We start from the raw sequence: 15,305 nt of genomic DNA on the forward strand, positions 1-15,305 counted from the left end.
GGTGACAGGGTCAGCTGGTGGAGCCAGCTCTCCAGCAGAGCTACTGTCCGCTGGGTGTCTGCCTACAGGCCACCTCAGTCTCACATGCCCGCTCCGGGCTAGCTGCTCCTAAACCTACCTCGCCGAGCTGTCAGAGGGCTGGACGTGTGTGACCCTCGTGGCAGTGCTGAAGGGGGGCATTGCCGGCGAGTCAAGTATTATGTTTCTTCTCGTCACCCCAGTTCCCTTGGTACCCAGCCTGTACCCTACCCCCCTAGAGATTTCTCCCATGTTCCCTTTGAGTCCAGTGTGGGACATGGTTTTAACTGTCCCAGCAGCACTTCTCTGCGTGGAAATCTTATTTTTGTAGATCTCTGTGCTTTGCTCCCAAGGCTTGGAGAGGTGTGTGCCCCTCCTGGGCTCTCACCACTACCGCATAGTCAGGAATGCAGTTGGGAGGCAGGCCGGGCTGCCAGCCCAGCTGGCCGGAAGGAGACTGTGGTTTTGTGTATGTGGACAGCCCAGGAGCCTTGAAACAGGTGCCCAGGGCTGGCTGTAGACAGTGTGGCTGAGGGCAGGGACCAGCTAGACCCGGCCCCTTAGCTTTTAGCGTGGCTCTCATCATTTTTATTTCCAGAACTGCACAGTGACCAGCAGGAGGGGAGAAGAAGGTAGGAAAGAGGAGGGAGGGACAAGCATCAAGTGCCAGATGTTGTCTGAACTAATCGAGCACTTCTCACCAAACTTCGTGTATAAATAAAATACATATTTTTAAAACAAACCAATAAATGGCTTACAGGACCTGGTCTGGGCTCTGTTCTTACTCAGATTTGACAGGGGCAGTGGCAGAGACCTAAGGGGCTATGCAAAGGCCTCACCTGACCAAGTCTGGAGAATGGTGCTGTCAGAAGCTGCAGAGAGGGGAGTCCAAGAACCAGAAGGGCCTCGGTGCCTTTCCTAGGAAATGGCTGGGAGTACGGGCTGGTCAGGGACAAACGCAGTGCGGGCACAGCAGTCTGCCCCACTGTGTGAGGACACACAGGCCCTGCCTTCCAAGACTTCCAGTCCGGGGCACTGAGGAGGGTGACAGCACGCATGTATTGGGCCAGGAGCGGCTTCTGGAGCACAAGCCACGGCTGCCTTGAACCTGTGACACCTGACACTGGCTTCCTCACCCTTACCTTCCCCTCCTCTGCCCCTCGCTGAGGCCAGCCCAGCCCATGCCAAAAGTGCTCTGCTAGCCTGCGGGCTCCTCAGGGCTGGATCCGGTGGCACCTTCTCTGTCCTCATCTGGTATGTCCCTCCGCAGCATTTAACGTGATGAATGGTGGCCCTTTCTGGAAATCCTCCCCCGCCTCTGGCTTCTGTGGCGCCATCCTCTTCAGGGTTTCCTCCTGTTTTTCTTTTCTTTCCTTTTTTCCAATTGTTTGAATGGTGGTAAAAAACACATAAGCTCTACCATCTTAACTTTTTTTAAGTGTACAGGTCAGGAATTAAGGACATTCACAGTGATGTGCAACCATCACCACCACCCATATCCAGACCCCTCTTCATCTGGCAAAAATGAAACTCTGTCCCTATTAAACACTGACTCCCCATTCCTCCCTCCGCCAGCCCCTGGCAACCACCATCCTACTTTCTGTGAAAGTGATTGTTCTAGTTACCTCATATAAGTGGAATCATGTAGTAGATGTCCTTTTATGATCATCTTATTTCATTTAGTGTAATGTCCTCAAGGTTCATTCATGTTGTAACATACCTATTTAGGATTTTTTTTTTTCCCCAGAATTTTTCCTGGATTTTTTTTTTTCAGGATTTTTCGGAACGTCCTTCCTTTTTAAGGCTGAGTAATATTCCATTGTTTGTATCTTGCTTCTCCATTCAACCAGTGATGGAAACTTGGGTTACTTCCACATTTTAGCTATTGTAAAGAATGCTGTTGTGAGCATGAGTGTACAAATAACTCTTTGGGACTTTGCCTCAACTCTTTTGGGCATATACCTAGAAGTGGAATTGCTACATCATGTGATAATTCTAATTTTAATTTTTGAGTAACTGATTTCCAGAGTAGCTATGGCATTTTACATTCCCACCAGCAGTGCACAAGGGTTCCAGTTTCTCCACACCTTTATCAACACTTGTTCTTTTCTGGGTTTTTGAGATAGTCACCATCCTGATGGGTGATACCTCTTTGTAGTTTTGACCTGCATTTCCCTAATGGTTAGTGATGCTGAACATCTTTTTATATGCTTATTGTCCATCTGCATATCTTCTTTAGAGAAATGTCTATTCAAGTCCTTTGAATTGGGTTGTCTGGTTTTTTGTTGTTGAATTTCAGAGTTCTCTACCTATTCTGAATATTAATCCTTTATCAGATATATGATTTGCACATATTTTCTCCCAGTCCGTGGGTTACCTTTTTACTCTGCTGATACTGTCTTTGGATGCACCGTTTTTTAAATGTCCATGAAGTCTCATTCTTACCTACTTTTTCTGTTGCTACCCACACCTCCCTGTCTTATTGTGCCTTTTCAGCCTCCTTTGGGAAAATGTCCTCCAGGGTCTGACTGATGTTCAAGTTCTCTAGGGCCTCTGTCCTCCCCCAAGGTCAGAGTGGAAAGCACATTCTCATCCCCTCCATGGCTCTGAAGAAGTCTTGATCTCTATCCTGAGCCCGGGCCTCTCCCCAACTCCCTAGGCCAGTGCACCCAGCTGCCTGCTCTGGACATCTCCAGAGCTTCAAGCCCAGCCTGTACAACTCTGAGCTCCTCCGCCTCCCTGAGCCTCTCGCAGATGCCTTCCTCAGCTGCACGCTCCCCACCCTCCACCCCCGACCCAGTCCAAGCCCTGTGGGCCTCACCTCCGTAACATCTTTCAAGTCTCACCCCTTGACTCCATTTTGCTGCCCCTTCGCTGGTTGAGGCCAGCATCTCGCCTCATGGAGACCACCAGGGCAGCTCCTTCCTCTAACCTCATCCATTCCAAACTCTTCACCACTCAGCTACCAGAGCGATGTTTTAATCCAAGGTAATCGCCCCAGATGAGACTGCTCAGTGGCTTTCTGTTGCCTCGGGATCAAGGCCTCAGCCCTGTGTGACCCAGCCCTGCCAACCCCTGTGATGGCATACCTCTCCAACCCTTCAAAGGCTCCAGGCTCTTCCTCCTCCTGGCCTTGCCAGCTGCTGCTGCCTCTTCCCAGCACACTCTCCCCTTCTCCGGGAACCTCTCCTGACACCTCCCAGCCCCTTCCTCATGACTTGCCCTCCCTTGGAACCTCCCTGTCACAGCACTCAGTACTGCTTGCACACGCCTGTGGAGCTGGCATGTGAACAAACATGAGCCTTGATGTAATAGAACCTAACCTTTTATTTCCATCCCTCCCTGTCCCTTTCAGCTTTATTCAGTGGAGATCAAATTCCCTGGCCCCAGAGAGAGCCCAGGCAGATCCTGTAGCTTTTCAGCTCAGTCTTGGGCAAAAGCTAGGCAGCCTACGCTCACTTTACGATGTAAATACAGTCTCAGCCTGACCAGAACTGCATTCAGTCCCATGAACAGTCGGAGACAGGGGTGCTGGATGACTGCTCTTCCCTAGGCCAGACAGATGGGTTCTTTGGAGACGTCCCTGCTGGACCCTCTCCCCGCAGCCTCCTCAGCCCAGGCGATGCACTCTCATCTGGGTGCTCCCCTGTGATCTTTTCCTTTGCCCATGGGCATCGATGGGTCTATCCCTTCCTACCAAGATCCCTCCATCCTCTTGGTGGCCAAGTCATGGTGGTGCATACTGGCTCTTTCTCTCCTCCTGCCCACCTCCGGCCCTCAGGAAACAGAACACTTTCCCTGCCCACTCCGAGGCAAGGTCACACGCTGATAGCAGCATACTCTGTAGTCACTCCCAGAGCAGTTGGTCCATGATCCTCCCGCTAGGTTCCCAGGGCTGGAGTCAGACCTCACTCAGCCATCCACTTGAGCTTTCCTCCATGCCTCTGACATTGCAAAGCTCTCCAGAAAGCCCCGAGAAATCCCTTGAAGTTCCCTCAGCAGGCCTGGGTTTAGAAGGTGGCACACACCCGCCGCAGGCCCTTACTCAAGGGAAGGCCACAGGGACCAGGAAACAACACAGCCACAGCTCTCTGTAAAGAAACTGGCTCAGGGGTTCCCTCAGTCCTCCACCCTCAGACCCTTTCTATATCCTTGTTAAGACTGAGGGGTCCAAGGGTCTTTCCCCAAACAGATGAGAGATTTTCGAAGCCAGGACATGCCCCAGTGTACCAGGCCTATGATCAGCTTTTTAAAAAAGAATATCAGAATTTAGAATAGCAGTGTATCCAGTGTGGTAAGGGTGAGTGTTGTTTTGTGAAACTGTTGCTTCAGATATATATAAAACTTGGGTGAGTGCCTGTGTACGTACCCTGGTGAGTGATGGAAAATAAATCTCTTACTAGGAATCCCAGTGAAAAGAATTTAAAAGCAACACAAGGCCAGATGGCATGTCTATCTTACTTGCCATTGCTTCCCGGGACCCAACTCAGTGGCTGCCCTGTGGCATGTTGGAGAGAGGAGAGAGGTCCAAGGCTGCTACCCTCACCATGAGGTCGTGTAGGGGGTCAGGTATCCTCTCTCACAGGCTCCAGGGAACACTAACTATGGCATCAGTATGGGCCAGCAAGGCGACTTCTCCCATTGTTTGTTTGTTTGTTTTTTTGAGTTGGAGTTTCACTCTTGACACCCAGCTGGCACACTCACAGCCACCACAGGCTTGACCTGCTGGGTTTAGGCAATCCTTCTGCCTCAGCCTTCCAAGTAACTAGAACTATAGACGCATTCCACCATGCCCAGCTAACTTCTGATTTATGGTAGAGACGAGGTCTTGCCAAGTTGCCCGGGCTGATCTTGAACCTGCGGGCTCAGGCAATTCACTCACCTCGACCTCCCAAAGTGCTGGGATTACAGATTGAGCCACTGTGCCCGGTCCCCCCATTGTTCTTGATGCCAAGGCTTGGAGTCTGGGGTTCTGGGCCCCCTAGGTGGGATCTTTCCTGGCTGCTCAAGGTGGTCCTTCGCCTGGTTTGGGATATGGGCAGGCTCACCTAGGGGTGAGAGTGGCCAGGGCTGAGGCTGCAGGGGGAGGCCTGTGTGCTCGCTGCGATGCCGCAGCTGTCACTGGGTCACTCTGGGGTGAGGCTGGGGTCCAGGCAGCGGGTGGCTCTGTGAGTGACGGATGCCGGCTCCTGTGTCAGAGGGAAGGCATGCAGCCCAGAGATCTCAGTCCTTGGCAGGGAGAGAGATGCTCCTGGACAGACGTCAGCTCTCACCCTGGGGCCATGGCGCTGGCAGCTTCCCCACCCCCGTGCCAGCAGCTCCTCCACTGTCAGCCCTGACAGCCACGAGACTTGGTGCCCAGAGGTTGGGAGGGGCCAGGGAGACAGAGGTCTGGGCACTCCTGCAGGCAGAGGCCGCGATGGGGATGGCAACTGAAAGCAAGGCAAAGGTGTGGTGGCAGAGATGCCACAGGGCAGCCACCGACGGATTCAGGAAAGCTTCAAGACTAGTGTCTCCTGACCCCAGCTGCTTCACAGCATCGGTGTCAGCTGGTGCAACGCCTCCGCACCCACCACTGCTCTGAGCACACCACTGGTCACCTGCAAGTCCAAGGCTGCACAAGACCAGGCCAGGCCGGCTGACTCGCAGCACAGTCTCTGGCCCCTACTGCAGTGTGTGGCACAGGTGAGGAGTCAGAAATGTTTGCAGAAGAAACGCACCCATCGATCAACTGACTCGCTCTCTGCTGGATCCCCTGGACCCTCTCCTCCATTTGAGCCCTTCGTGTCCTCTGAAGTCTCACCAGTGGCCCCTTTCCATTCTTTCTCTGGAAGGAGGACTGATGCAGGGCCATCTGCGATTCTCATCCAGGTGGAGAGACTTGTAAGGATGGATCTGCACACATGTGCTCATGCACATGCAAGGCACAGAGCTGCCATCAGGAACTGCGTCTGGGGGTGGGGAGGGGCATCGGGAGGTGCCTGAAATCCCAGGAATAAATGTCAGTCTTCCTGTCGCACACCCCCTCGGGCCAGGACCCTCAGGACATTCCCAGGGACAGAGGCAGGCAGACAGGCCCAAGGAGAGTCCAACAGAGGGAGTGGCCGTTCAGAAATGATGCTGAAAGGCTGACGGCTGCCAAGCTCCATCTGAGGGGATCCCAGTGGGACCCCGGGGACTCTGCGGGAGGCACCATCCTCTTGAGTTTGTCCCAAACCAGCCTAAACGGCAGGGTCGGGGCCAGGCCAGCCTGAGCCCAGTACGTGTAATGACCATCCTGACGAGCATTTTCTCCCATGCCAGCTCACGAGGCTGGCATCCCCAGGCAGCTGCCAGGCACCTGCTGCCGGAGAGAAAAGCCCCGTCATCCCAGCCTTTATGGAGAGACAGGCCGGCTCAGATTCCAGAGAGGCGTGCCAGGTCGGAGAATAGCCCCTTCCCCGGATGTGGGCTGACCGGCCGGTGGTATGTTCTGTCCTCCTGCCTGCGTGGCTCCATGCCGGCCTCTGTGTGAGGCTCGGCATCAGAAGCGTGTACTGGGATCCTAAGTGCGACCGACTGGGGACTGAGCTTGCCTCCAGTATTGTAGTTGTCACTCTCTCTCCTTGAGGGCCATCTGTCTGCCACTCACCCCCACAGGGAGTACCCCTCTCCCTGAAAACTCAGGGACCAGGTCACTTCTACACTGGAGGCCACGGGAGTTGTTGCAGGGACAGTACAGAGCAGGGAGGGCTTGCCCATGAGGAGAAGCCAGCTTAACAGAGGTAAGTGGGCCTCCCGTATCCTGTCCCAATCCATCACATTTATAGCCTTTTCTCCAGACAGGAGACAACGAGGAAATGACAAAAGCCAATAAGGCCGATAAATAAACGGTAATGGAATAATCAGCGTGTGCTGCCTGAGCCCGAGTCAGGAGCAGGGCCCAGCCTCTCCCTCCGGTCTCTGTCTTAGCTTCACCCACAGGCCCCAGGAGACAGTTAAAGTCACTCAACAGCCCCCATGAGGGTGCCCGGGTAGGTTTCCAGCTGCTCAGGGCAAAAGCCTTGACGTCATCCTTGCCACCTCTTTCTCTACACCCGCATCCAATCCAGCAGGAAATCCTATTGGCTCTGCCTTCAAAATATCTCCCAAGGCCAGTCACTTCTCAACACCTCTATGGCCACCACGCTGTTCTGAGCCACCACCAACTCTTTCCTGGATTCTTGCAATGCCCTCCTAAAGGTCCTTGTCCCTTACTGTTCTCGACGCAGCAGCCAGCAGGGTTCCGTGAAAATCCAGTCCGATCATGCTCGCCGGAAGCCCTCCAGTGGCCCCATCTCACTGGGAGTAAAAGCCTGAGTCCTTCTGCGGCCCCCCTTCCCACCACCGGTCTGAGCCCCTCTGCGGCCTGCCACTTGCTCCCTGTCAGCCACACTGACTCCTCGCTGGACCCTGAGCAGGCCGAGCAGGCCATGGCCTGGCACCTGAACACTGGCTGTTCCCTCTGCCTGGGATGCTCTTCCCCCAGGGATCATCCTGACTTGCCTCTTTCTTCTTCTAAGTCTTGGATGTCACTTTTGCAGTGAGGCGGTCCAGGGCCATTCAATTTTCTACCCTTTCCCAGCCCACCATTTTTATTTTTAAATCAGGTTTAGGAACGTCTCATTTACCTACAATAAAATTTACCCTCTCAAAGCACAGTTTGGTGGGTTTTAACCAACATGCTGGTAGTATAGCCATGCCCATAATCAAGAGATTAAACATTTCCATCACATCAAGAAGTTCTCTCATCTCCTATCCCCCTCTTCTGGCAACCACCAGTTGGTTTTCTGTTCCTATAGATTTGTCTTTCCTGGAGAGTTGGTGTAGACAGAATACTTGTGTGTAGCCCTTTGTGCCTAGCTGCTTTCTCTTAGCATAATGCATCTGAGATTCATCTTGTCATCTGTATCAGATATTACTGTTGTTGCTGTTCTTGTTTTAATTGTTGGATAGTATTCCATTATACTGATACACCACAGCTTGCCTTCCATGCAGTAGCTGAAGGACACCTGGGCCGTTTACAAATGTTTGGCATCATGAATGAAGCTGCTATGAAAATGTGTGTGCAGGTGTTTGTGGGCTATGTCTTTATGTCTGGCGTAGATACCTAGTACTTGAATTTCAGAGTAATATAAAGTAGTATATGTTTAAGAAATCATCCAAATATTTTCCAAAATGTCTCTGTTTTTCATCCAGCAGTGAGCATTCCAGTTGCTCTATCCCCATGCTGACATTTGGTATTGCCAGTCCTTTCATTTTTCCTTTAACTTTAGCCATTTGAGTGGGTGCACCTTGTCATTTTGATCTGCATTTCCCTGATGACCAGTGATGTTGAGCATCTCTTCGTGTGCTTATTGACCATTCTTAGATCTTCTTTGGTGAAATGTCTGCCACTGTTTCTCAAGAGCTCTCTACAATGCTCATATATTTACATCATCATGGGAAGGAGCAAGACTCCCTGTGGGTGTGACAACCTTCTGCTGCCCCACCAGGGGCTCACTGTATGATCTGAGGAAACTGATCTCACTGTTCTAGTCTCGGTGTCCTCTTGTGTAAAATGGGATAATAACAACACCTACCTCCTAGACAGTGTGAGGACTGTGTAAATCAAGACTTGTAAAGAATTTACAATAATCCTCGGCACATAGTAAGTACTGAATAAATGTCCAGTACGATGACAAGGGTGATGATTTCTAACCCTGTGTGACTTGTTCGTGGCAATCCCATAAGAGCCTGGTGACACCTTTCAGAGTCCCGTGCTTTCATCTGTAAATGCTTATGGGTGGGGGGCTGGTAGACAATCTTTAAGTCTGGTCCACAGTAGCATCCATTCTAGGACTGCTCTATTTACTGACACTCCTTTATAGGTCCCTTCCCCCTCCCAGGGCACCCCCAGCAGCCACCCACCTACAGGACACTAGAGTTACACACACACACACACACACACACACACACACACGGCAGCAGGAAGCTCGCCCCTAAGAATGGCCTAGCGCCCAGCTCCGTGGTCATTCATGAGAGGGGCTATGAGGAACTAGAAGGGGCAGGAGAAGAAGAGGTGGGAAGGGCAGGTGACACCAGGAGAGACCAACAGACGCTGGGAGGTTGGGGGAAAATGTGGCCTTGTAAGGCTCCGTCTCCTACCCCGCAGTGGCTGGGATGCTCTCCCCACTGTACCCGCCCTCCCCAGGTAGCTCCACAGCTCAGAAGGGCCAGGCCTCCAGCAGCCCCACCCTCCCCCACTGACTCCAGGGGCAAGCTGGACCCCCGAGGGAAGCGTCTCAAGTGTCTGAGCCCCTCCCTCGGAGGCTGTCAGTGGGGAAGAGGACAGGAATGTTGGAAAATCAATGCACACAGATCTGGGGCTGGTGCCAGGGTGCCACGGGGAGCGAGGAGGAGGTGATGAGAGAAGGGCACGGCAGCTCAGCAGGGCCCAGGCCACCGGCAGGGTAGCAGTAGGGGGTGGGGATGCGACAGGGGGAGCTGAAGGGATGAGGGGCTGGGAGAGCAGAAGGAGACATGGGGGCTGGAGGCCGGGAAGTTCTAGAAGACCAGGGCAGGGAGGAGGTCCCAAAGGGCAGGGGTGCAGGAGGGTAGGGAAGACAGAGCAAGGGGCAGGGGCTAGGTGGAGCGGATGAACTCCTGCCTTCCCATCCCCCCAGCCCTTCACTCCCACTAAGCACACTCTTCATGCTCATTGTCACCTCCTCGATTGTGGGCAGCCCTGCCCAGCCACGGCCCCCTCCAGGACTCTCTTGGCACCCTGGCCACCAGGGCCCTTCTCCCCATGAGGCCAGCCACCATCCCAGTGCTGCCCTCACTGCCCACCTGCTGCAAGGCCTCGGCCACAGGGCTCCCCCGAAGCCAGTTTCCCTGCTCCTGCACGCCAGCTGAAGACCACCCAGCCCCAAGGACAGGCTCACTATGAAGTCATGCATCTGTCCTCTGCCAGCCCTGCCTGCCACTTGACCAGGGACCTGTTCTCCTGTGGAGACTATGATGTCTGAAGGAGAAATAAATGCAGAGGAGGGGCAAACAGGAGACTCCAAAGCCAGAGGGTCCGCTCCCTTCACTCACTCCACCAGGGAAGGTCAGCCCACCCATGGGACCAGTGGGGGCAGGAAGCATCGTCTGTCCATTCTCCACGTAGCAAACACGTATGGAACATCTTGAGTTACGACAATGAACAAAACCAGACAAGGTTCCTGCCCTCATGCAGCTCGTGGTCAAGTTAGAGAGACAGATATTAACTTCTAAATCCACAGACAAGAGCTGTTTATAGTCACAAAACCATGGAGGTGTGTACAAAGTGCAACGAGGAAGAACATGGGGTCGAGGGGGCAGGGGAGGAAGACCTCTGATGAAGACTTGGCACTTGTTTTTTTTTGAGTTGGAGTCTCACTCCGTCGCCCAGACTGGAGTGCAGTGGCCGCTCCCGGCCACCGCAGCCTCGACCTGCTGGGCTCTGGCGATCCTTCCGCCTCAGCCTTCCAAGTAGCTGGAACTACAGGCGCGCACTACCACGCCTGGTTAATTTTTGATTTATTGTAGCGATGAGGTCTCACCAAGTTGCCCAGGCGGGTCTCAAACCCGCGGGCTCAGGCAATCCACTCACCTCAGCCTCCCAAGGCACGGGATTACAGGCTGAGCCACCGAGCCCGGCTGACTTGGCACTTGTTGAACTGTGGTGGGCATTTCCAGGTGGACAGCAGAGTAGGTGCTGAGATCCTGAGGTGGAAGTGGTCCAGAAGGGAAGATGGTCCACAGGGCTGGGCCCGGAAAGTGAGAGGAGTCAGGACGAGACTCTGAGGCACTGTGGAGCTGCTGGAGAGCTTTATTGTAACATATATATGGAAGGATAAACTGAGGCAAGGCAGGCCAGTGTCTCGGGAATGAAACAAAGATTTGCAAAAACGAAGGAAACAAAGTTTATTACCCACTTTCCACAGACAGGGGTTAACGCTCACAGGCAAGCGTGGCATACGCTTTAAGGAGAGAGGGCTTTTCAAGTTTTTATAAAGAACCAGGGCTAGTAAAAATCTTCAGCAACCACATTCTTGGGTGCGGATTTCACCTTACACCGGTTTTTCTTCCTTTGCCGTTGTCAAGGCAATTGGTCTTGTGATTCCAGGTGGTGGGCTGGTGGGCAGTCACAGGGGAGGACAAGCTGATCACAATAGTGAGATTGGCTTGGTCATGCATTGCTGGGAAACAAATATTTCAAATAAAGAAGTAATTAGTACAAAATATATCTAAAAGGTGCAAAACAAGCATCAACAGTTATCTCCAGTGAGTCGCGTTTGTCCTTGGCTAATGACTAGAGGGTAGATGTGTGTGGAGCACAAAAAGTAACCAGCAAAGAATAACTAGCATGAAGTAAAACGAAAAGCTCAGGTAAAAATGGCTGCTCCTTAGACTCCACGTTGACTCTTTACCCTTTCAAATACTTCCTATTACTTGGGGGGAGAGTGGTGGTTGCTAACCAGGTTTGTGCTTTAGAAAGACCCCGTTTCCTCATTTCCTGCTCTGTGGGACAAGGATGAATGAGCCAGGGGGTCTCTACAGGGAGAGATGACAGTGGCTTGCACCAGGATGGGGACAGTGGAGAGTGAGAAACGGTGAAAGGAGGGCCCCGAGAAACTTAGAATAAACTTAGCTCACATTTTGCCTCAGCATAGCCATTTTCTGCTTAGACTGACACGCTCTGAATCTAGCACAGGTTAGACATGGATAGATACATTTCCAATAGGCAGGTTTTAGGAAGCATTCAGACATTTTACTGCAGGCCAAGTGGGCAGCCTATCCCACCCCCTCAGCAAATCTCCATCAGATGTAAGACAAGTACAGCCCAATCTTTCAATTCGTGGTTTAACATAATTTCTAAGAAAACTTTCTGGTTCCTTGTGGAAGGGGGAAGGTCCAAGATCACACCTTAGCTGGCCAAAGCCATAGAAATGATGATAAGACTACCTTTTTGCTAAGGAGTTTGTGGATTGGAAACCTCTTGCAGGAAAAACACCTCCCCTTGTCTCCTCCCACCTAGCCCACCACCATGGCAGCAATCGTGACTAACCCACCCATCTGCCTTCTATCCATATTGGATGTCAGTACCTATACTTACCTGCTCCTTTGTAATAACATGGAGCAGACCAACACTCAATTACTTTAATGACCTTCCCCCATCAAAGGGAAGGATTAAAAGGACTCAACCATGAGCAACCAGCCGCCATTGCCTTGCTAAGCTATGTTGTGCCCATGTGTCCTTTGAGCTATGGCCAGGCCGTGTTTCCTGGCTTTGGCCCCCTCCCCTACCTTGGGGAGGTGAATCTCCTCTTTCTCTTTCTTTCCCTAACTTAGTTTTAAATAAACTCTACTTTCCAGTTTAACTCTGATGCAATTCTTTGCATCTTTCTCACTGCACCAGATCGCACACCAAACACCCACACCCCCAGCAGGCCTGACCTAACATTCTGGAGGCCCTGCTGGGAGTGGGACCTAACACTTGGGAGCTACTTAGGATGCAAAATCGGTAGACAGAGTACCCAACAGAGGGAGAGGCAGCTCCTCTAATCTCTGGCTAGGACAGGGGGAAGGTGCCACACGAAGCCTCTTCAGGTCACCTTCAGGCAGGCCCCCGGGTTTCCTACCTCTGCCCCACTGAGCACTTGGCAAGCAGAATGGATGCCCATCAGGGCTTATTCCGCCTAAGAATCAATTCAAGGTCCCATCCCACCTGGGCCCCACCTCCTACAGCTACCAGGAGCAGTCTGAGCTGTAAAATGAGCTTGTTCGCAGCACCTGCCTGAGGCTGCGCAGGGCATCACTGTCCTGGGGAAGACGCTGGCTTCTCTGGTAGCTGTGAATGCAGCTGTATGAACTGTCCCCTGAGCACAGAGCAGAGTTGGCCTCAACCCATTTTTAGGTTTTCTATTAACCAATCAAAAATTTGTAAGATATATCCAGTCCCTCTCTCTCGAGGGGCTTTCACCTTCTCTTGAATTTAAAAAAAAAAACCAAAAAGGGATTGGGGTCTGGCCGGCACTGCCTCGTCACTGTTGAGGACATTCACAGTGTCCTCACAGGGAAAATACCACTCCTCAAAGTCAAGTGGAGTTCGGGGGCCCCCCGCTTCGACTCATCTCTAGGTGACACTCCTTGTGGACAACGACAGTCCCCAGCCAAGAGATCAGGCACAATCTCAGCATGGCGGAGTCTCCAGAACTCCCACAGTTAGCCTCACACTGTGCAAAAGTCGCCTTCCTCCGTGAAACACGTGGGCCCCTGTAAGCCTCAGTCACCGCCCTAGACTTACATTTTTCTCAAGATCATCTTTTTTCAGAAGCCCTATGGGCCTAAGGCCTTTCCTGTGGCCACCACACTCCACCTCAGTAGATCTTGTTTTTTGTTCTTTTGAGAAAGTAGGTTTTATTGAGGGCAGAGAAGCTCCCACAGTGGGATGGGACCCAAAGGGGTTGCCCCTCAGCATATCTTCTTCGCTTCAGATCCCAGCAAGCAATCGTTAAATAGTGTTTTGTTTTCTTCCCTCCCAGAGGCTCTGGGCTCTTCAGGTCAACTGATGCATCAGCTGGGAGATCAGCTGGGAGAGGAAGATTTGGATCTAGTCTCAAAACAGTTCACTAATGCCAAGAGGGGGACCAAAGCACCCACTCACCCTCTATTTGCATAACGAAGAAAGCCATTCAAACGGCCTTCCCTGGACTCCAGTTATATCCGTTTTAAACTGTCCCTATGATCTGTGGACACAGAGAGTGGGCTGTACCAGGCACCTAAATCCTTCTGGCTGGCCCCCGGAGCCTTGAAGAGGCTTATTTGGAGAACAGATCTCCGACAGTATCCCATACATCCCATCCCCAGCCTCCACACAGGCTTTGGTCTAAGTGCTTTTCAAGCAAGAAAAAGGAACACTTCCAGGTGGAAATCTTCCAAATGTGTCTTCCCCAATCACCTTGTCACCAGACTGTTCCAAGCAAAAACTTTCTTGTAAATTATCTTTGCCTTTGACTGTTCACACACAAAGGTCACATAGTTGTCTGCCTCTGATATCACACACAGAGCTGGAGAAACGATTTCAGAGGTTCCCACAGCTGGAATCTCCAGAGGAATTCTGCCCAAGAAAGGGGAGATGAGGTCATGATGAAGAGGGAAAGGAAAGAAAGAGGTGGGAAAGAGTCAGAGAGCTAAAGAGGGAGAAAGGAGTCTCTATCTAGGTCATCTCGCTTCTTTTTCCTGCTTCCTTTCCTAGGCTACATTTTCTTCAGTGGTGCCCTCACCACAACATCCAAGTGAGCAGATAGTAACAATAGTCAACTAGAAGCAATAACATACCAGAACCAATCAGCACATCCAGCACCAAAGTCTTGGTTTCCCAATGTTACTCACTAAAAGGAACCAGGGCCCCTTGGTGAAATGACTGATTCAGGACAAGAGCAGGGAAAATGCCAGATGACCTTGAAACACCTTGAGCCAGAAAGCACAAAAGTGCTCAAAGAATAATGAAGGTACATGTCAAAGACACAGGAGCCGGTTTGAATAGCCCAACTAATAAGTTTAGAAGGAATGATGGAGCAGAAAACCATCAGTGGGTGAAAACTAGTGGGTAAAAGTTTGATGGGGAATAGAATCTCAGAGTATCTTGCCACAATTACTTATTAATTACAGAGAGAAACTAATTCTACAGTGGGGGGATTTGGCAGACACCACTTAAACCAAGTGATCAAAGATAGTATCTCTAACACATGGAAAAAACTGACATCGTGTGCCTCCTGATGTGAGACTCTGAGAAAGACACATATCACCTCCATAGTAACTATGCCAAAAATGCATAACCAGAAACTAATAATGAGGAACCATAAAACAATTTGAGGGGCATCATTCTACAAAATAACTGGTCTACACTCTTCAAAAATGTCAAGTTCAAAAAACACAAAGAATTGCTAAGAAACTCTTCCAGATTAAAGGAGGCTAAAAGAACATGAAAACTGAATGCAATGGATGACCCTGGAACAGGAAAAAAAAGACACAAAAGAGATAGAGACAACTGGTAAAATGTGAATATAGACTGTGGATTAGACAATAGTATTAAATCAATGTTATACTTATTTTTTTATTTTATTTTTATTTTTTTTGAGTTGGAGTCTCACTCTGTTGCCCAGACTGGAGTGCAGTGGCCGCTCCTGGCCACCGCAGCCTCGCCTTCTGGGCTCCGGCAATCCTTCCACCTCAGCCTTCCGCGTAGCCGGAATTAC

The 15,305-nt window shown here is 51.4% G+C and overlaps 1 protein-coding gene across 1 annotated transcript in view; it reads right to left on the reverse strand.

The window, feature by feature from the left end:
* Positions 1 to 10,855: 10,855 nt before the first annotated feature.
* Positions 10,856 to 15,305, reverse strand: part of EXOG (exo/endonuclease G) — a 43,274-nt gene continuing 38,824 nt past the window's right edge. The window contains exon 7 of the mRNA XM_008053209.1: positions 10,856 to 11,243. The gene's annotated coding sequence lies outside the window, so the exon portion shown is untranslated. The remainder of the gene's footprint in view (positions 11,244 to 15,305) is intronic.

The sequence above is a fragment of the Carlito syrichta genome, unplaced genomic scaffold (assembly GCF_000164805.1).
Source record: "Carlito syrichta isolate Samal-C Ts95f unplaced genomic scaffold, Tarsius_syrichta-2.0.1 Scaffold287955, whole genome shotgun sequence".
In the NCBI taxonomy this organism is placed as follows: Eukaryota; Metazoa; Chordata; class Mammalia; order Primates; family Tarsiidae; genus Carlito; species Carlito syrichta.